Here is a 21,689-nt window from a genome sequence, read left to right as displayed (position 1 = left end):
GCAGGAAAACATGCACTCCAGGGATATAAATCATCAAGCTATATCTCTCTTCTCTCTATTTCTATTCCCTGATTTACCAACACACCACAAAGCTCTCTTGGGCACCAAAGGTAAAACTTAGACTACACAATAAAGACTCTAGGGACTTTGTGGTTCAGATGTTGCCAACCGCCATCCCTTGGGTATTTTCCTAGGACAGTTATTAGTGTGTCTCCATCAAAGGTTGTTTGAGCAACCAAAGGATCCTTCCATCACACAGGACACCGTCCTGGTTACTTCCAGGTATGCCTCCCAAGGGGGGAGGGAGAGGGGTCTCTGTGGACGCAGAGGGGTCTCTGCCCAAGGAAGATGCCGTTTTCCAACAGGGAAACGATTTTCAGCAGAATATACATTGCAAGGGTTTACCTATGGGGAACCAGTGCATGCGGAGCACCTGTTCCAGTACAGGGCTTAGTTAGCACAAATACTGAGCTGGCGGAGAGTTTCTCCGCGAACTCGCCAGCCACAGGGCTAGGAGGAAGTCAACCAAGGAACACATTTGTGAACGCTCCTGGGAATTAAGAATGCACATCTTCAGCTCAAGGGAGGTGAAAGGTGCTATGTGCAGGCGATATACCGGGCCAGATGACCCAGATTTACCTGTTCGTTCTTGCTAAGACACAAGACGAAACCAGCTCGACCCGGAGATTATAGAATCTCGCAAAGGTGTTTGGTGTAGCCTAGCCTGCTACTCTGCAAATGTCTGTTAGAGAGGTGCCACTGGTCAGGGCCCAGGAGGCCGCCACACTCCTGCTAGAATGGGCTCATAGCCCTGCAGGGGCAGCACATGCTGGGCTTGGTAAGCCGATTCCTTTCCGCTGTCCGCCAAAACATACAAAGAGCTGCTCAGAGACCTTAAAGCTCTGCGTGCGATCCAAATAGACGCGTAAAGCATGCACCGGACACAGCAACGCTAAGGCTGGATCTGCTTCCTCCTGGGGCAGTGCTTGCAGGTTCACCACTTGATCCCTAAACAGGGTCATGGAAACCTTGAGCACAACCGGACCGAACTCCAGGCATGTTTTGCTGACAGAGAACGCTTGTAGGTCCCCTACCCTCTTGATGGAAGTGAATGCAGTCAGGGAGTGCCTTTAAATCTGCTGACTCTAAGGGCTCGAGGGGAGCCCCTCGTAGGCCTTGCAGGACTACAGAGAGGTCCGAAACGATGCACGGTCTGGAGGGATTCAACCTCCTGGCACCTCTCAGGAACCTGATGATCAGGTCGTGCTTCCCTAAGGACTTACCATCCACTGTGTCGTGGTGTGCCGCTATAAGCAGCTACGTACACCTTCAAGGTGGAGGAGGACAGCCGTCCCTCCAACCTCTCCTGCAGAAAGGAAAGCACTGAGATGATTGCACATCTCTGGGGGTCTTTGTGTCGGGAAGAACACCACTTAGCGAACAGTTGCCATTTCAAGGCATATAGGCCCCTTGTAGAGGGGGCCCTGGCCTGAGTGATGGTGTCTACCACAGCAGGTGGTAAGCCACTGAGGTCTTATGCGTCCCGTCCAGGGACCAGACATGGAGGTTCCAGAGGACTGGTCGTGGGTGCCAGATGGTGCCCCATCCCTAAGAAAGAAGGTCCTTCCTCAGGGAAATTTGCCAGGGAGGGGCTGACGCGAGTAGTGTGAGGTCCAAAAACCAAGTCTGAGTGGGCCAGTAGGGTGCTACTAGGATGACCTGCTCCTCGTCCTCCCTGACTTTGCACAGGGTGTGTGCAAGAAGGCTCACTGGGGGAACGCATACTTGTGTGGTCCAGGCAGCCAGCTGTGTGCCAGCACATCTATACTGAGGGGTGCCTCGGTCAGGGCGTACCAGAGCAGGCAATGGGAGGATTCTGGGGAGGTAGGTCTACCTGTGCCTGCCCGTATCAACTCCAGATCAGCTGGACCACCTGAGGGTGGAGACTCCACTCTCCTTTGCGGGTGACCTGACGTGACAGCGTGTCCGCTGCAGTGTTGAGGTCACCAGGGATGTGAGGGGCTTGCAGCGACTTGAGGTTCTGCTGACACCAGAGCACGAGACGGTGGGCGAGTTTTGGGGAGCATAAACTGACTTGGCGGTTGATATATGCTACCGAGGCTGTGTTATCTGTTCGAACCAGCACGTGGTCGCCCTGGATAATTGGCCGGAACCTCCGCAGGGCGAGCAGTATTTCCAAAAACTCGAGGCAGTTGATGTGCCAATGTAGCCATGGGCCCGTCCAGGGGCCGGCGACTGCATTCCTGTTGCTTAAAGCATCCCAGCCCGTGTTGGAGGTGTCAGTTGAAACCATGACGTGCCTGAAGACCTGTCCAAGGGGAACCCCGCCTGTAGAAATGCAAGGTCGTTCCAAGGGCTGAAAAGGCGGTGACAGATCGGCGTGATGGCCACGCTATGTGCACCATGCCCATCTTGGGATTCAAGTCCAGAGCCAGTGCTGAAGCAGTCTCATATGCATCAACCCGAGCATTGTGGCCAACGCAGAGGATGCCATATGCCCCAGGAGCCTCTGAAATAGTTTCAGTGGAACCACGGTCTTCTGTCTAAACGCCTTCAAAAACAGGTCAGCACCGACTGGGCACACTCATTCATGAGACTCGCCGTCATCGAGTCTGAGAAAAGAGATGCTCTAAACCGGGAGGGGCTTGCTCTTTTCCAAGTTGACCCGAAGTCCTAGTCGGCTGAGGTGCGAGAGCACCAGGTCTGAGCGCACACAACGCGTCTTGAGAGTGAGCTGTGATTAGCCAGTCATCAGGGTAGTTGAGAATGCGAATGCCCACTTCCCTTAACGGGGCAAGGGCGGCCTCTGTGACCTTCGTGAAGACGCGAGGACACAAGGACGTTAATGAAGGACGTTAACGGAAATGGTGGCGTTAAGGAACCATTCTTTGTTGGCCTCTCTCATCTCATCCAGGTTGAGCCAAAAGGTGGACATCGCCTGCCCGAGAGACTGTGCCATGCCCTTTGTCACCCACGCCGAGGCTTTCGCGTCCGACTGGACCAGCCCGCTATCAGATGCTGCGCTCGAGAGCTCATCACCTTTGCGGGCACAGAACAAGATGTCGAACTCACCCTGGGATGAACCGGCCCACTCATCCGAGAACCTAATTGGAGCAAACGAGCGAGCCAGGGAATGGGACGGGGATTTACCCGGCGGAGGTGGTGCCATTGGGGTCCCCAAATCGCCCCCAGTGCTTGCTGCGCTGGCCTCATACCCGATGGTAGGAAGACCGAGGCAGGGAGCCGCTGGAGTGGCTTGTTTTCATACATAAGCGAGCCGCGACCGCAACGTTGCCATGGTCACGTACTCGCAATGAGGACATGACGCATCCATGAAAGATGTCTTGGCATGGGCAGCTCCCAGGCATGAAAGACAGAGATCGTGGCCATCAGATGGCAAGAGATATCGACCACAACTAGGAATAACACACAATCGGAAGGGAATCTTTACAAAGACGTTACGATGTGTGCCGCTATTTTAGAATATACTCTTTTAGAAAGGAAAATACTCTTTTAGAATACACTCTAAATGATCTGCCGAAGCACCCAGGGGTTATATCTGCAGTGCACCCGTACAGAGAGTGGAGAAAGACGCTGTAATGCGCATTATTTTATATAATTTTTACAAGAATTCAAATGTGTTTACTTTTTCCAATGGTGCTGCTGATCGCGTGTTATGCAAGAAGCCTCAAAGACACAGGTTTTGTTCCATGGAAATCAGGAATCGTGTTCATGTAATCAATTATGAGCATGAAGTGGAGTTTGCATTTATCTAATGGTTAGATTAAGGGTTCGGGTTTGGGTTAGGGCATATGGTTAATAAAATATGCATTCTGTTGACTGTATTATATCATTTTAAATCAAAATTACATTTCGCTTTTGGCACCACTTAATGGAAATTTCACCCAGAAACAGGAGCTCACATGTCTGCGCAGGACTGTTTTTTTTTCATCCCGCTCCTGTCAGCTCCCGCAAGTTTCTTTCCCCCACCCGAATGCTCCAGCTGAATTTTACTCCATGTTCACCCTGCTCTCTGCCCACAGTGATTTTCTTCCCAAATGCTCCCATTCCAGCAACTCCGCATTGTGGTCCACATAGGGCAAAAGTCATGCAAACAGACAAGTGTACACAAATTACATCTTATTTTTCTGATATTCTTATTATCAGATAACACGTGACATGATGCCCATCTGACTTACATGAAGTTGGTTTCTTAACCCTTAAAGGGGTCATGACATGGTTTTTTTTTATTGTATTATTATGTTCCCTTAGGTGCAATTATAGTATTAATATATTTTTTTTTAAGAAAAACTTTTAAAATCTAGTGATTTATGACCTTTTCCCACCCTGTTTCTCATCCTCTGATTCAAACAGTCTGTTTTGGGGGCGTTTTCCATTTAAGACTTCAGTGTTAACGCCCACTGTTATGATTGGCTAACGTCAGTGCCTATGTATCAATTATTGACGCCCCCAGCCAGAACAATATGCAAGTAAACTAAGTAAAAACACTGTGATTATTCATAATGAATGAAATTGCGCTTTAAAAAGTAGTTTAAAGTTTAAAATTTGATTACTTACACTTTGCGTCGTCGTTGTTCCCAGAATAGTCGGCACGGACTTATCTTTGAGCAACAGTTTTCTGGCAAAGCCAGCATCATATTGAGATTTGTTCTCAAAACAGTCATCCTTAAAATGACTGGGACGTCCGCAAAAAATAAACTGCATCCATTTTTCCCTGACGTCTGGATCTTTCGGCAGCTTATTCAGAGGTTTTGTTTGACCACAGCCAGGAACAGCACATCTGTGTGGCATCGTAATTTTCCTGTGCACAAGTAGTCTCTGTCAGAGCTCGCTGTCCATCGACTGAACACTTGTGAGGCGCACGGCGATACTGAAATGAGCGTAGTTGTCTTGCGCTTAAAGCGTAGTTATCTTGTGCTGGAGGCGGTCATATGCAAACGCTGGTACGTCACTTCTAACCGTCACGTCACTTCTAACCATGAATCCAGAACGAGCTGTATTTTGAGCTTGATTAAATAAATGATTCGTTTAGAATGGGGAGGACGTCTTAAAATATTAAACTTGCAGGACATTTTAATGATACAAAGACCTCTTATATACCAAAAGATCAAGGCAAATTTGGTTTCTCATGTCATGACCCCTTTAAATTGACCATTTTCCAGTTTCATATCCTTTGATGACATAGCATGCCATTCTTGAAAAGCTCTGTTAACAATAGAATGCAGATCTCTACTCACACAAACCCATATGTTCAACACCACTTCCACCTTCGGCCACTGGGAGCAGTGGTTCAAACTTCTGTAACAGATCAATTTCAGCACAGACCGAAGAACTTTCGACCTACCTCATTCACAGTCATTGTATGTAAAAAAGATGCACTGACAGCAAATGTTGACTGAAGCTGTCAATCACACAGGTTTGGAGTGTAAATGATGACAGAATATTAAAATTAGGGTGAACAATTCCTTTAAGCTTCTATTTTAGGTGTAGTACGTTTTACCAGCAGCTTAAACATTGTGAAGTTTTAACCTTTATTTACAATGGTTGGTGCATTTAAAAACATATTTTTACTGAAAGCATTGCCTTGGGGAGAAAGAAAGATCTGATGAGGCAAATGCCATGTTGAATCCATGGAGAAATTTAAAGGTAGGTGCTTCTCTTGAGGGCAGTTACTCATGAATGAGTCCAGATTTGTTTCCCAAATAGAGTAGACCTTTTCACCTCTCACTTAACTTTTCAGGCACTGTTTGTAAAGAGATATCTGAGCTACTGCAGGCAAATCAACCTCGTAACTAGCTGACAGGGGAGAAAAAGATAAGCACCGGAAGCATGCTGTGGTACGTCAAGCACAGTGCAGCATTGTAATGGAGCTTTACACTTCAGCGCTTATGTAAACCCTCCTTCACATACACAGTGTGTTTATGTAACTGATTGTAAGCGTACACACCTTTAGACACCCTATGATGTTGGAGCTCTGATCGCAGAGCTGTCCCTAGCATACAAACTTCTCTATACACCCCATGTGCGCACAACTGGGCATTCAACACTGTAACAAACACATCCAGTCTTTGACACAGTCACACCAGAGTGCTTTTCCTGCACGAAAGCAGCCTCTCCTCCATCTCTGCTCTGCTTTTGTCCTAAAGCATTCATAGCCTTTGCCTGTGACTCTGTCAGACCTGGGCACCGTGTGCAAACATTTAGTCATGACTTCCATTAGTACACAGTTGCCATGACGACTGGCTCTTATGAAAGCTCTCTACAGTTTCCAAGGATCGATGTTCTATTGGCTCTTTTAAGATTTAAACTAAGCTTTTTAGCTCAGACTGACTCGCACGTCAACGCTGCCCTAGATTAGTATAAGCAGCAGAACGCATTTCGATTCATACCTGTTGATTGTTTGAGGAGTTTAGGCGGTATAAGTCATGAGTTTTTCCACAACAATTCATAACAAGGTACAAAGTACTGTACAACATGAATAAAAATTACAGTACTGTACAACATGAATAAAAATTACAGTACCTTGTCTGCTCTTTGAATAAATAGGGTTATTTGGTCAGTAGTCCATTGAATATCAACATGATCACACAGAAAGTTGGCATGTTGTTTCCAAGAGTCCCGGTATCCTGGAATCAGCCACATTATGCAGACTCACTGACAAGCACAATATCTTATCAGACATTTTTGCATCAGCTACAAAATTTTGACCTCACTTATTGTGCAGCCAGAAGTGCGTTGCTTCAGCAGCATGGGAAACCTTGGTTCAGATCTCGTGATGAAACCAGGAAGTAATTGTGTTTGCATAATCAGTGATAAGTGTGATTTGGAGGTTGCATTTTTCCCTCTAACATTACATTTTTACTCCACGGATGGTTAAGTTTAGGTTTGGGCTTTCTGTTGGAGGGTTGAGTTTATAAAATATGCATTTCACTTCACTGTATTACAGCTTGTTACAGCTGAAAACAACTCACTTCACCACTCGCTTTTGGCGCCCCTCCATGGACATTACACCTGGAAAAAGAAGCTCACATTTGCCCATACACCCAAAAACACTTACCGCTTTTGCCACTGGTTAAAGCGTTAAGAAAAGAGTGAGATCAGTAAACACAGACTGTGACACAGAGTGTTTCAGAGTAATGGAACCAAGAAAGACCTGCTTGCTTCCATCTTTGCTCATGTCCCACTAAACTCGGAATGTCTGTATTTCAACTTTGCAATAGAATTTAAGCTTCACCTTTTAATGTAAAGGCTTTTGCTTGAAATCAGTTTTGTAGACAAGTCTATATTTATTTACATTTACATTTATTCATTTGGCAGACGCTTTTATCCCAAGCGACTTACAAAAGAGGAAAACATATGTGAATCATCTTAAGGAGACAGTGGTACGAAAAGTGCCATATTACAAAGTTTCACTATCATCAGAATAGTATACAAAACAGATTTAAATGCAACAAGAATTGTAAATATATCTATATATATATTTATTTATTTATTATATTTTAGTGACCGGTTAAGTGCTTTTGGAAAAGATGTGTTTTTAGCCGTTTTTCGAAGTACTTTGAGCATTGTATGCTGTAATGACTTACCTGACCACGATGACTGACAAATCAATTGTCATTAATGATGAGGGTGGTAATGAAACTTCTGTAAATATAGCACCTTTCAAATGTGAGTTGAATACTTTATTTTCACCCCACACTGAGTGACTATGAACTATGTATACAGTATTTAAGTTTATTGGTTTATTGGTTAAATTTAAGGTTTGGCTAATGAGCTAAAGCTAGAGGCAAAATATTGCATGCTTTTGAAACATCATTTTCGTCAACTTATAAACAGTTAGTGCTTCGATGTAGCAAAAAAACATTTTGTGTTCCATTTGGGTCAGTCCTACACTTTTAAAGTTCATACACTAGTATGCAGAGTGTATAGTGTGTAGTGCCTCATTTGGGACCCAGCCTCTGTTTACAAACAACTATGGGGACTGTGATGGCCATTTTAGAGCAACTCCACTGTAACTATAGGATTAAGTGTCATTCTCAACAACAGTAGTCAAAGGATGGGCAATTACTTTAAAACCAACCAACCCTGATTGAATGGATGAATAGATACCCCAACTGAGATTTGAACCATAAACCATCTGATTACAGGTGTATAGCCTCTATCCTGCAGCTACTCCAACACATCACAGAGCAGGTGTTTGCTACGTTAGACAAATACATTTCATGGACCTCCAGAACACTGTTGTTCTATATCTTCCCTGCTCTTGGAGGTTTGTGGGTATAAATCCATTCCAAGTACATTTTATGTGTGGCTGCCTTTTAAGAGGCACTACAGACAACCCACTCAATGATGATGGTTGATGTTGAATGGATGAAGCATTAGCTAAGAGGTGCAGGGATGGAGGCAGGTACACATATGGGAAGTGGACTTTGAAAAGGAGGAACATTGCCTTGCTCTGCTGAGCACAGATGTGGCGTGGTGAGTGCAGTCTGCTTGAAATAGAGTGGCAGAGAGGAGGAGACGAAATGGTGCAGGGCAATTTTTCTGCAATTGTGAGATTTGCACAAATCTCTTAATGTAGCCCTGGGCCTTTCCTTGGGTTACTCATAGGTTATGAATAAACAACACTCATTTCCATTATCCTCTTGTTGCTGATATTCAATAATTTGTTGTTGGATTGACTGTCTAAAAAGCCAATTATAGTTAATAAATTAGGATTGCTGTTTCTTTGTGGTAAGTACAGTACCCTATATGGTCAAGACAGTATGTGGACACCCACTTCTAAATAACAGGTTTGCCTATTTCTGCTATACCATCACTAACTAACCAGTGCATAAAATCAAGCATACAGCCATGCAATTTCCTTAGACAATCATTTTCAGTAGACACACCAACTATTTCAGTGACTTTAAACATGGCACTGTCATAAGATGTCTGTAGTGAATGGTTTGCTGAGTCTGGTGTGTAAAAACTTGACTGGGCTGCACAAAGCCCAGACCTGAACCTCACCTTTGGAATGAATTGGTACACCAAGTGCCAGACCTCACTGATGCTCTTTTGTCTGAATGGGAGCGAATCCCTACAGCCATGTTTCAACATCTACTGTAGTGAAAAGTCTTCCCAGATGAGTGGAAGCTGTTTTAGCAGCAAAGGGAGGACCAACTCAATATTTATTGTCATGGTGAAAAATGTACTGTTCAACAAGAGTTGTGTTCAGGTGTCCACATATGTTTGGTCACGTAGTCTATGTTCACATGTTCAGTGTTGATAAAGTAGGTGTGATTTGAATTATTTTGAATCTGCAAACTTAAGATTTCCAGTGTTTTAGAATGACATTTGAGAAAAGCTGAGAACTCTTCAGTCCATAATTACAAATCTACGAGGATAGATTAAGAACACATGCACAATAGATTAGCAGTCCATCATTTTAACCACTCAGCCACCTCATCTCCCCCTACTGGCTGGCTGGAACTCTCTCACACTTCTCATAAGATATGTTTCCCAAGAGATTCACCCAAACTTGTTTTTTTATAAACCAAAAACATGTTGAACTAATTGGCTCTATTCCAGAAACAGTCAATAACAACCCTGATGTGGAAGGAATACAGACAAGAGTCAGAGCACGGCTAAATAATGCAGACACTGAGTAACAAAACAAATTATACTTCCTCAACATACATACAAGTTCTCAGAATTGGTCTTTTTAAATAGTAGACTTTGAGAGAAATAAAGATTGCGTATGCTTTGAATCATAAATGCCCATGGATCTCGTGGTTTCATATTTCAAGAAAGGGATATAAAAATTCATATTTCACCCAAAACTCTCACAATGTTCCAAACCCATATGAATTTCTTTCTTAAATGGAACACAAATATAGATGTTAGACAGATTGTTAAGGACTGTAAGCATCAGTCACCATTCATTTTCATTGTGGGGAAAAAATGCAACATCAACATACTGGTTGGAACAACACAATGGTGAGTAAATGACGACAGAATTCTCATTTTAAGGTGAACTATCCCTTTAAATTCTATCCACTAATCCTAACGCATTATTCCTGGGAAAATGAATTCAAGGTGCTTGTGCACAGTTAGCACTGTCGACCTTGTATTGTAGGCCCTATTTCTAAGACACTGGGTCCATCTTGTGGTGAGTATGCATAACTGTGTAGAAAATGATGTTGAAATATTTGTAATGAATAGATTCTTGTGATGATAGCCAGTCAAGTATTATAAATCAAAAGCTGGAAAATAATGTATAAATCATCAAAGTAAATAAGAAAATAAAATATGTATTTTATAAATGTGAATTTTGGAAATATATCTATTTGAAATACAAAATTATGAGTAAGGTCATAAGCGGTTTAAGCGTAAACCGATCGGCATAGATTTTACCTCAATGTCTTTCAGCATGTAAACACCTATACCTGCGTCCTAACCGGCTTATCCAATGCACGCAAGTGTTGTGTGCATGCAGGAAATAACACGATTGTTTCAAATCACCTGATCTTTTGAATAAGCTGATTTAAATAGAACTGTTAACAGTCTTAAAAAGCTAAATTCACCATGGGTTCACTCTGGAATTTCCTTATAATGGTGTTTTTAAATGTATTGGACATTTGCAGGGCTGTTTCCAGCTATAAGTGGTAGTAGGGTCTGTGTGTATATACACTCACCGCCCACTTTATTGTGTACACCTGTACATCTACTTATTAATGCGATTATATAATCAGCCAGTCGTGTGGCAGCAGGGTAATGTTTAAAATCATGCAGATATAAGTCAGGAGCTTCAGTTAATATTATTATCAACCATCAGAATGGGGAAAAATTGTGATTGCGGTGATTTAAACTGTGGCATGATTGTTGGTGCCAGACGGGCTGGTTTGTGTATTTCTGTAACTACTGATTTTCATGTGCAACAGTCTCCAGTGTATAGAGATTGGTGCAAAAAAGGGCAAACATTTTATTGTTGTTTGGTTTTTCCTGTAAAACTATCTAAAAATCCTTAAAAAACGATCAATTTGATTTATCTTGTTTTAGAAACAACACTGCATAAGATATTTAGGTTTTTCAGAGAATGTATTTTCAACATGTGTATATTGTCTTGAAAATGTTTCACTTGTTTTTATAGTCAAAACAAGTGAAAAAAATCAACCAGTGTTATCCATATTATTTAGAAAACGTTATTGACCTTGAGTAATCTAACGGAATACGTTACAAATTACATTTACAGCATGTATTCTGTAATCTGCAGTGGAACATATTTCAACAGAAACCCTCCCAGCCATGCTCACTGTTTGTTTTTAGCACCATACTCTATACACTCAAGAGACTGTTGCATGTGAAAATCCAAGGAGATCAGCAGTTACAGAAATACTTAAGCCAGCCCGTGTGGAATCAACAATCATGCCATGCTCCAAATCACTGAGATAAAAAAATTTCCCATTCTGATGGTTGATGTGAACATTAACTGAAGCTCCTTACCTGTATCTGCATGATTTTATAAATTACACTGCTGCCACATGATTGGCTGATTAGATAATTGCATGAATATTTAGATGTACAGGTGCACATAATAAAGTGGCCATTGAGTGTATATATTCACAGTAAAGTCACAGTATGTGTGTGTGTATGTATGTATATATATATATATATTTACATACAATATATGTTTTAAAACAAAGTGTCCAAGTATCATAAAGTAATGTTTACCACTTACATAATTTTATGTAGAATTCTAAAACTGCCATTATATGGAAGAAAACTATTCCCAGAGGGAACCCATAGCCAAAAATGTTAATTCTCTTCTTAATGTTTTGACTCCAGGCTGAACAACTCTATAGTTATCAGCATAAAGGTGTGCATGTAAATGCGATCAATGATGCAAAAAGAGATGGATTAGTGTTCACAGGTATGTGATCTCTACCCCTTCTGAAAAGCCAGAGGTCTGTCTCTTGGCCGGCAGAGCAGGAACAGCTGCGTAGTACTTATAGATCACTGGTCACTTCTTTTCCATATGGAGTAGCTCAGACACAGCTGCTGTGAGGCACGTCTCTGGTGTTTTAGTCTCTGTGTACACTATGGGATATACCAACTGAGCCAGGGCGCACACCATTCAGAGGTCTGAAGCAGTTGGTACACACTAAACCATATGTTTGCCCACTTGTTCAGCATCATGCAAGACAAGACATCCTCTGTCTCAGAGATTACACATGACTGTGTTCTAGGTATTCAAAGGAAATGTACTTGTAATGAGATCATAAAGATCTGAAGATTGAGTGAATTGCTTTATTTTAGTAGTACAATAGTACCAAAAACTATTTGAACACTTAAAAGGATAGAGATGAAAGTTGAAAATGCTCATCAAAGATGAAAATGCTCATCATTTACTCATGCCACACTAAAGCTGTATGATTTTCTGACCAGAAATGTTAAGCTCCCAAAAGCCCATACTGCAAAGGCAGCTTAAAAGTAATACGAATCCAGTGGTTTAATCCATATCTTCAGAAGCTAAATGATAAGTGTGGGTGTGAAACAGATCAATATGTAAGTCCTATTTACTACTTTCACTTTCCCATTCTTTTTGACGATTCACATTATCGCCACTTACTCTACAGGGAGGAGAATTTATAGTAAAAAAAAATACTTAAATATTGACCTGTATTGACCCACTCCTATCATATCACTTCAGAAGACACTGATTAAACTAGGAGGTCTTCACTTCATCTGAAAACCCAAGGTCCGACCCAAGACCGCGCGTGTTTGGACAAGGGTCGAGACTGATATTTGTAGCCTCAGTCTCTGGTAATTTTAAATAAATTTGCTTTTACCAAATGGATCGGAAAAGACCCAAATTATTTTTTAAATATGCCAACTTTCCATTATTCATTTTGTTTATTATTTTAAACAAATATATATAAAATGATTCTATAACAACATTGTTGTCTCACTTTTTCTATGAAAATGAAAAAACGAAATATCAAAGTGACATTTATTGTAAGTGAAGATAGCACAAACAACTTTCAACAAACTTTTTACAAAAAAAAGTTTTGTTAGGTTCATTAATCAATAGACATGCTGTTCAAAATTAAGACAGAAGTTATTTGGACACTTTCTGGAAGTCAAATGTTAGTGTAACAAGTCCATAGTGAGTGTGAGGAGTTGCATCTGTGGTTAATTTGCTAGGACAGTGTGAAATTCAGGGGAACTGACTTTATACACCCACTAAATATCATCTTGGATTATAAACCGTAAAATGTATACATAAATTACATCTTCATGGATTATATACATAGCATTTTCCACCTTTAAAAGAGACACAATTCTCAGACGTCTAGCTAATGTGTTCCACTCCCTTAATCTCACATAACTGGCTCTCATTACCCTAACTGGACAAGATCTTGTACACTTTTGCAAGATCAGCAGGTTTACACATAAAACCTTCCCCGTCCCTTTCAAGGTTATGAATATTTCATGCTATGTGAGTGGAAAAGGCAAACAAAGAAAAGGAGGGGGTTTGGCCATTCAGATTGCCCTGTGAACAAGCTGTGCAGCCTCCTCATCACAGCATACACACAAATAAGGCAGACCCTGCAGTTTCATCTACAAACAAAGAGACAGACACTTCCCATTCAACTCATGTGTCCACAGAGTACATCACATTTCCATTTTTATAATTCAATCATCTATAAATCAAGAATCAATCATTCTTTATGCTTATTTTCAAAGAAAGATTTGGGGGAAAATATATCTAGAGATTTTAAGTTAGAAGAAGGGAAATTATCTTGAGAAACTGTTCACAGAACAAAAGCTGAGACGAGTCATTCCCAGTTCACAGACAGAGAAAGGATGGCCATCTGCAGTCCTAAAAATGGCTGCCAAACCAACATGACAGAAATCACAACCTTTGATAAAACTAAACTAAGGAAGACTGACATCCAAGAGAAGAACCCTTTGCCAACTAAAGAAAGTGAGTTTTTGATCCTGAAACATAGCAAAGGACGTCTTATGTTGTTATTTTATCCTCAGTGCATTGCTTTTTGTCATTTCGAGGCATTGTTCACCCAAAAATGTAAATTATTTTATTATTTACTCACCCTCATGTTGTTCCAAACCATGACTTTGTTCACCATTCACTTTATGAACTGTATGAAGAGGGGAATAAATGCAATGAAAGTGAATTGTGACTGAAGTTAATGGCCTATATTTCCCAACATCCCCTTTTGTGTACTCAACATTCACTTATTTTTCTCTTTAGAAAGAAATTGCTTAAATTTCACTTAATTCATTTAAAACTCCTCAAGGTCTGAAATCTTAGTGAAAACCCTTTTTATCTGCAGCTATTGAACAGGAGAAGCAAGGAGATTCCATGCCATGAATGTTGTTCAAATCAAAGCGGTTATTATAAAAGTAGCCAGCATTCCTAATGAGCTCGTTCCACTTTGAATCGTGTCCTTCTTGCAAAATGCTTACAAAGCAACGTATACCAGCAATTTCTCATTCATAAGAAATTCCTTGGTATGAAAGAGTCCACTAATCAAATATTTGTGTTTAGCATTTTTGTACAATTTAAAGCTGATGTAAGATTTAGAAACCCTTTGTGATTCACCAACATCATGCTGACTGATGAGGTAGCATAATTAAAATGACACAGTAATGATTGTTTTACTACAAACTTTGAGACTAAACTAAAACTACTTATCAGCTAACATAGCATACTGATACACATTATTACTGAACAATACCAGAGAGTTTACTGTTGCACTGCATTGTTATTTTGCACTATCGTATGTCATTGTGGAGCGGAGGGGGTGGGGCCGGGTCGGAATATCGCGCGCCCGGTCCCCAATCGGCCTGATGAGGCGCGCGAGGGATAAAGGCGGCCGGTGACGATGGTTCGAGAGAGAGAATTACGGGCATGTCCGTCATGTGTGTTTATGTTTGTGCTTTTGGTTTAAGTTTACATTAAAACATTATTTATGTTGACAAGCCGGTTCTCGCCTCCTCCTTGCCCATCCTTTAACTGTTTTACATTGGTGCCGAAACCCGGGAAGGAGGAGGGAGTAGCCCGACTGCCCGGATGCGGGGTACGGCCGTCGTCCGCGGGGCAAGTGGGGACACTCCTCCGCCCCTGGCAGCGGCTCTACCACTCCAGGCGGTCGGAGAGTTTCTTCCCTCCTCCCCTCGTGGACGGCGGTCTTCCCTCGACCCCTCCGCGTCTCTGGGGACGGCAGGGCACTCCTCCGCCCCCGGCAGCGGCTCCCTCGCTCCAGGCGGTCGGGGTATCCAGTCCCCGCTTGCCCTGCGGACGACGGCCGTACCCCGCATCCGGGCGGTCGGGCTACTCCGTCACCCGGCAGATGGCAGCGGCGCTCCCCTGGGTGGACGGCAGTGTCGAGGACTCTGCGACAGGCATCCCTCCTCCTTCCCGGGTTTCGGCACCAATGTAAAACAGTTAAAGGATGGGCAAGGAGGAGGCGAGAACCGGCTTGTCAACATAAATAATATTTTAATGTAAACTTAAACCAAAAGCACAAACATAAACACACATGACGGACATGTCCGTAATCTCTCTCTCTCGAACCATCGTCACCGCCACCTTTATCCTCGCTGCTCATCAGGCCGATTGGGGACTGGGCGTGATATTTCCGACCGCCCCGCCTCCGCTCCACACTCCTCCCGGCATTATCTCAGGCCGGGTGCCACCGGCATGACGTACACCCCCCCCATCCCTGGGGCGGGGTGTATCTTGCGTCCCGCGTGGTCATCCCCGCCTTCCTCGCCCTGGGAGGAGACAGGAGGGGAAGTCAACAACAACAAAACAAAATAGGCGAGGGAAAAGGCCAACACGGTGCGACAGGGAGAGAGAGAGGAGAGAGAGAAAAAGCTCACTCACCGGTTCTCTGATGTACCGTCGCGTGGTCCTCGAACACTCCTCCACACTCAGGCGGACGACAGCTGCTCCACCCCCGGGCAAACCGGAGTGAAACTGTCGACCCCCAGCGGGTAGAACGCGCCTCCGCTTTTCTGGCGGCAAATGGGGACACTCCTCCGCCCCTGGCAGCGGCTCTACCGCTCCGGGCGGTCGGAGATTTTCTTCCCTCCCCCTCCGCTCCACAGTCATATATTGTACAACGAATAAGAAACCAGCGTATTTGCTTAAATTTAGCCTGTATACCTGACTTTTAGTATAAAGAGAATATCGTTGAAATTATTTGAAAGTTACGAAGCAAGGTAGTTTGCAATTCGTCAGCATTAGCAGGCAAGATCAAGTTAGCTACAATTACACAGATCAATCCTTATGGCACTATATTTCACATGCGTTGCAGTTATGTACGCTTACCTGTCCAATAAGAAGAATGCCAATTCAGGGTCAGTTTTGATCCCCAAAACCGAACAAAGGTCCCTCCAGGAATCAAATGCTCTGGCGATGTTCACTCTAGTTTTCACTCGATCACGTTCACGCTTAGCCAAACGGGATTCAGTAGATAAATGTTTTTCTTTTTTGCCGAGTCAGTGTTGTGCTGGGAGCGACATTTGCTGGATTCCATCTCTAAGATAACGTTACCTAGTGTTGCAGACAACTGTCACCGTTGAATAGCGGAAGAGAAGCTATTGGCAAGGCTCTCGGGAGCACGCATTGTCACATCCTTTGGATTTTCCTGTCAAAAGCGACCTGCTCCCATCGCATAAAAATCAGTCTACAGGCTTTAATAGGTAACCTAGGAAATCCGGGAAGGCAGGGCCGGCCCAAGCCTTTATGAGGCCCTAAGCAGAATTTGATTTGGGGGCCCCTCGGTGCCGCCAATATGATTGAATATTGTCAATGCTTGATTATTCACACACTATAAATCTAACACACCCCTTATCAATTGTATTAGTTGTAGCTGTGTTGCTTACAACATACCAATGTCTGCCTGGCATGATTTTATCCTTCTATGCTTTTAATTGTAACAGTAGCACACCTATATTTACCCAATCTTGTTATCCCTCTGTTACCAGTTTTGTGGACTTCCTAGAGAACAATTTGCAGCAGAAGCTGTAGACTGCATCATTTCTTTTTGAAAAAGTGAGCCAGCTCCACTTACATTATTTCCCCATTAATTAATTTTCTGTAGGTGTAGTGGTAGTGGAAGCGTCGGCCATCAGGTTTTTCAGGGAATGTGAAGTTTTCCTTTATAGGCAGTGGCCCTCTGCTTACCAGATCAGTCCTTTCGGAGTCAGACAGGATAGATGACAACATCAGTGGATGCACGTGCTGGGAAGCGCTCCTCGCCTGCAGAGGATGGACCTGATGAAAGATGAAAATAATAATAATAAAAGCTAGCCATGTTAGATGTCTGTCTGTCAAAAACAAACAAAAAAAGGTCTCACAAAAGGCATGGTTCATCCATATAAATATATTGATCAGGGATAGTTGAAAAATCATCATCAGCTGTAGCACTGGCACTTGGGGCAGGTGGCGTTGGTTGTGCCCCACCTCCAAAATATTTCAACAGTGCTCCTAGGGAAGTTTCATAAGAGTACATATTTGACAGAACAGAATGTTATTTTAATAACATAAATTATTATACACAGCAGAAAGTCATCTGTACACCTAAACAACAACTCTTAATCTATAACTAGCTAACTGAGACATAATGATATTGGAATATAATAGCAAAGTCCCCAAAACGGTAGACTAATGTAAATAATGTTAAGTTGTTATCAATACCAAGTTTATGGAACAGAAGTTTATTTTTATTACAAAAAATATATACACAGGAAAGTTATTTTTACACAGAAGACCAAAACTTTATTCTAAAACTAGTTAAGTAATATGTTGTACTATAATATATTAAGATGTCAAGGCTATTTACGGATGTTTAATCAAACTTTCCTAAAAAAAAAAGAAGATATGCTACATAGGCTATGTTAACTAATTAGTCAGCTAATGTTAGCTCGTTACATAGCCTAGCTACTTAACATACCTTTATCTCGCTGTTTATCTCTTCCTCTGTTTTATTCTTTTTCCTTTTCTCTGCACCAGAGGGATATGTCCTTTTTTGTAACATTGCTGATTTGCTGTCTGAATGTGCTTGCATCCTGAAGCCCATTAAATTAATATTGCATTTTTGTATAATTATCATTGTCCATTGACATAGTATATCACAAAAACAAAATCAAGCTGTCATTGCATGTGCTCTTGGGGGCCCCTAGCAGCCGCTTAGTTCGCTTATGCCTTGGGCCGGCTCTGCGGGAAGGCCTAATTTTTTAGGTTGCATTACAAGTCGTTCACACATGGGCCAAAATGAAAATTGTTACATACTGAACCTTAAAGGGCACCTATTATGGCATTTAAAATGTTCCTAATATTGTTTTGGGAGTCCCCAACAACAGTTTTACATGCATGCAATGACAAAAAACACTTTTGTTGTCTTATAATATGCATTTATGTTTACCTGATTTGCTCACCGACTCCCAAATGATTCGTTCAACGACTCATTTTTCCAAACCCCTCCTTTGCGTGACGCTAATCTGCGGTGATTGGTCAGATGACCCAGTCAGTTGTGATTGGTATACTTTGTGCAGAGATTGTCGGAAACGGAACGCCCATCACCGCTTTGTAGTTAAAAAAATCAAAATTAGAGAAGGAATTTGAGTTGATTTATGTTAGCGATCATAGCCCAAAGTTCGGTGGTAAACACCCAATCAGTTATTGTTTGCGTTAGCCCAACGCATAAACATATTGGTAAAGCACTGCATTACTACAAGTTATTGCTCTATTCTTTATGACAACTCCAATAACATCGACAAACATTTCACATATTTCAAAAAAATTGACATTGGAGACCTAGAAGCTGCGCTGAGCGTAACTTACACAACACACACAAATACTTATTAAGCATGCTAAAAAACACATAAAAGCAACAATTATTAATAATACTTACAGGTTGTGATTCGGAGGAGGAAGCTGATCCAAATAAACTTGGTACTAAACCTTCCTTCAGTATCAACCGGCTCGCGAATCCACACTTGAAAGCATTCATGTTCGTAAAGCAATCGTCATTAAAATGACGCGAACACAGCACAAGGTTCGGGCTATACTTGTGTGGTATACAAGGGCGAGTCTAGCCCCTTAATTGGGGTGCTTCAGCACTCCTAAAACTTGGATTAATAAATGATGTTTTTCTAAAAATGTTGTTCGTGTTTGACAAGGTTAAATAATGTCCAAAACATACTCCGTAGTTTGTGGTTTAAAATGTATGTGTTAAGGATGAAAATGAAAACACCCCCCCGCTTAGCAAATGGTGTCATCCTCTTCTCGTCTTCTACTTCTCCTCTGTACCCCCACCGCTCAGCACGACCGTCATCCAGCGCGAAACACACGCAGAGGGAGAACCCGTTATGTAGTGTTGTGAATCAACTAAGTTGCTCCAAAGCTGTGTCTCACACTTCTTTCCTTTTACCTAGAGTTGTTCCGATTCCGAAACCATATCGGTGAGTACTGAAGTCAGTATCCTGAATCACCATTGGTACACCTAATAAATGTTTATTTTCGGACTATTTTAGTCCAGCGGGTCGCCTCCGCTGTGGAGTAGCTCAGGACCTGGGTGACTCGTCCATAGTCATAACGGAGATGTAGCGCCGGTTACAATGTTCTTCCGCAAGACGCGTGCAGTTCTGTTTATTAACTGCTAGAGCATGAAACAAAAGCAGCAGCGCGACAAATAAACTGCGTACCTGTGTAGTGCGTACGTGTGTCTCTGTTGTTAAAGTTTATCGTTAATTTGATACTCATTTTAACAATCGGGAGTCATGTAAACATGACATCACGTGCGTCTTTTCTGGTCAGTCGTCATATCACTGTATACCACCAGTATGTGTGAAAACACTTACTGTGGCTTTTTAAATGAATTGTTATTCATTCCTAGATTTATATCTGTTATTTTTCAGTTGTGGCTGACTAGACAAACTAGACAATAAAAGAAAGTTTAATGTTTTTCTTTTTCTGTATTTATTCATTCCTCACACACAGAGGATTTAACCTGAACCAGGCTTAACTCCTGAACTCCTAGCATTACTCTCTCTCTCTCTCTCTCTCTCTCTCTCTGTGTGTGTGTGTGTGGCCTGCCAGTGAGCAATGGACATACGACAGTTCTTTAAAAGAAAAAGACAGATTCAGGTGAGAGACTAGGGACAGTCCATAATGACCTCTGTCTTGTTTTTTTTGTTCTTCTGAAAAGTGTTAAGCTAAAGTAACAGATAATGCAAACCAGCTATCTGTTGTTGTATCAAATTACTTATCTAGGCAATCCCCTGCTTTTATTTATTTTATTTATTTCAAACCCTCAATGGAGAATACAGCTTCTCTTGTGAAAGGAATTTGTGACTTAAAAAAAGTTTCTAATCCCAATAATAATAATAAAGACATTTAAAATGGCATGCCTCTGTGTGCCTTTTGATCATATCCTTAGAATCTGTAAATGGTCTCCATAACATTTTTGTGACATGACAAACTGACCTCAACTCTCCTGCCTACAATATGTTTGTGTATGATTGTCAGTGCCAAGGGAAAGAGAGGGAGATGGAGAAAGGGAGAGCATGCAGGAAGAACCAGGTGAGGAAACAACAACAATAAATTGACATATAGTGAATAGTGGCAAGCAAAACAGTAACTACTCATACTCCTATAATAACTTATTGGCATTAAGTAGCCTATATTACATTTACTTTTTGTAACATTATTTTACACCACATTTTTTCATAATAAAGGAGGAAAACAACAGGGAGAGTCCATAAGGGATGAGAGGGAATTGCATTTTATTGTCCAAGTACCTTTGTTCAATGACAATAAAGTTGAATCTAATCTAACCAATCTGATGACTGTTGATAGGAGGCACATGGTCAGGAAAACCAGCTGAGTGAAGAAACTTTTGTGTTTGTTACAGGGGGCTGTCTGTGTGAACTCTCACAATTAAGCTGATGCTCTGAAAAGTTATTTTTCAATAGACATATTTTTAGTTTTTGTGTGAAAAGAGGGTGGGTGGTGGCAGTGGGGCTCATTGGGTGCTCAGCACCCTAAAGCTCTGACCCTAGAATCGCCCCTGCTGGTATAGTTGTAAATATAAACTCTAGCCACTGATTCTTCACATGCTCGTCCCTGGGCAGTGAAAAAAAAGGTCGCTTTTGATATGCACTTCATAACACAGCGTCTTGTTGTCGACAAGATGTTTTCAAGTTTTCCCTGGTGTCTGCGCGCGCAATGAGTGGGCGCGGACAATTTGATAATTTTTCATCTTGACGTCACAACGAAAAGGAAAATGACTCGTTGGAAAATCGATTCATTACATTGACTCAAGAGTCGACTCCTACTTTTGAGAGACAATAACTTTTTTTACGGTGAACTTTCATATATAAAACTTTGCAGGATGTTTTTGTTCACTTAAATCTGTTACACACTACATGAAAGGTAATTTTCAAAATTCCATAATAGGTGCCCTTTAAGCGGCATAGCGCATGTGTCCTTTAGAACCACTAGATGGCAGTGTAGAACATGATAAATGGTTGATTCTCTCATCGTCCAACTTCAAACGTTTTTTGCTTTACACAATAACGATCAGTACAAAAAGTAATCATTCAAATGTAAAAAAAAATTATAAATTAGA

At 41.9% G+C, this 21,689-nt stretch overlaps 1 long non-coding RNA gene across 1 annotated transcript in view; it reads right to left on the bottom strand.

Annotated features, from left to right (window-relative positions):
* LOC127624568 (uncharacterized) overlaps positions 1–19,326 on the bottom strand; it is a 37,210-nt gene extending 17,884 nt beyond the window's left edge. The window contains exons 1-4 of the long non-coding RNA XR_007968195.1: positions 18,972–19,326; positions 18,483–18,642; positions 18,012–18,126; positions 17,243–17,332 (exon numbers count right to left, since the gene is read on the bottom strand). This is a non-coding gene — a long non-coding RNA (uncharacterized LOC127624568). The remainder of the gene's footprint in view (positions 1–17,242; positions 17,333–18,011; positions 18,127–18,482; positions 18,643–18,971) is intronic.
* Between the last annotated feature and the right edge of the window lie 2,363 nt (positions 19,327–21,689).

This window comes from Xyrauchen texanus, chromosome 31, assembly GCF_025860055.1.
Source record: "Xyrauchen texanus isolate HMW12.3.18 chromosome 31, RBS_HiC_50CHRs, whole genome shotgun sequence".
In the NCBI taxonomy this organism is placed as follows: domain Eukaryota; kingdom Metazoa; phylum Chordata; class Actinopteri; order Cypriniformes; family Catostomidae; genus Xyrauchen; species Xyrauchen texanus.
This window is presented reverse-complemented; position numbering and strand designations above follow the sequence as displayed.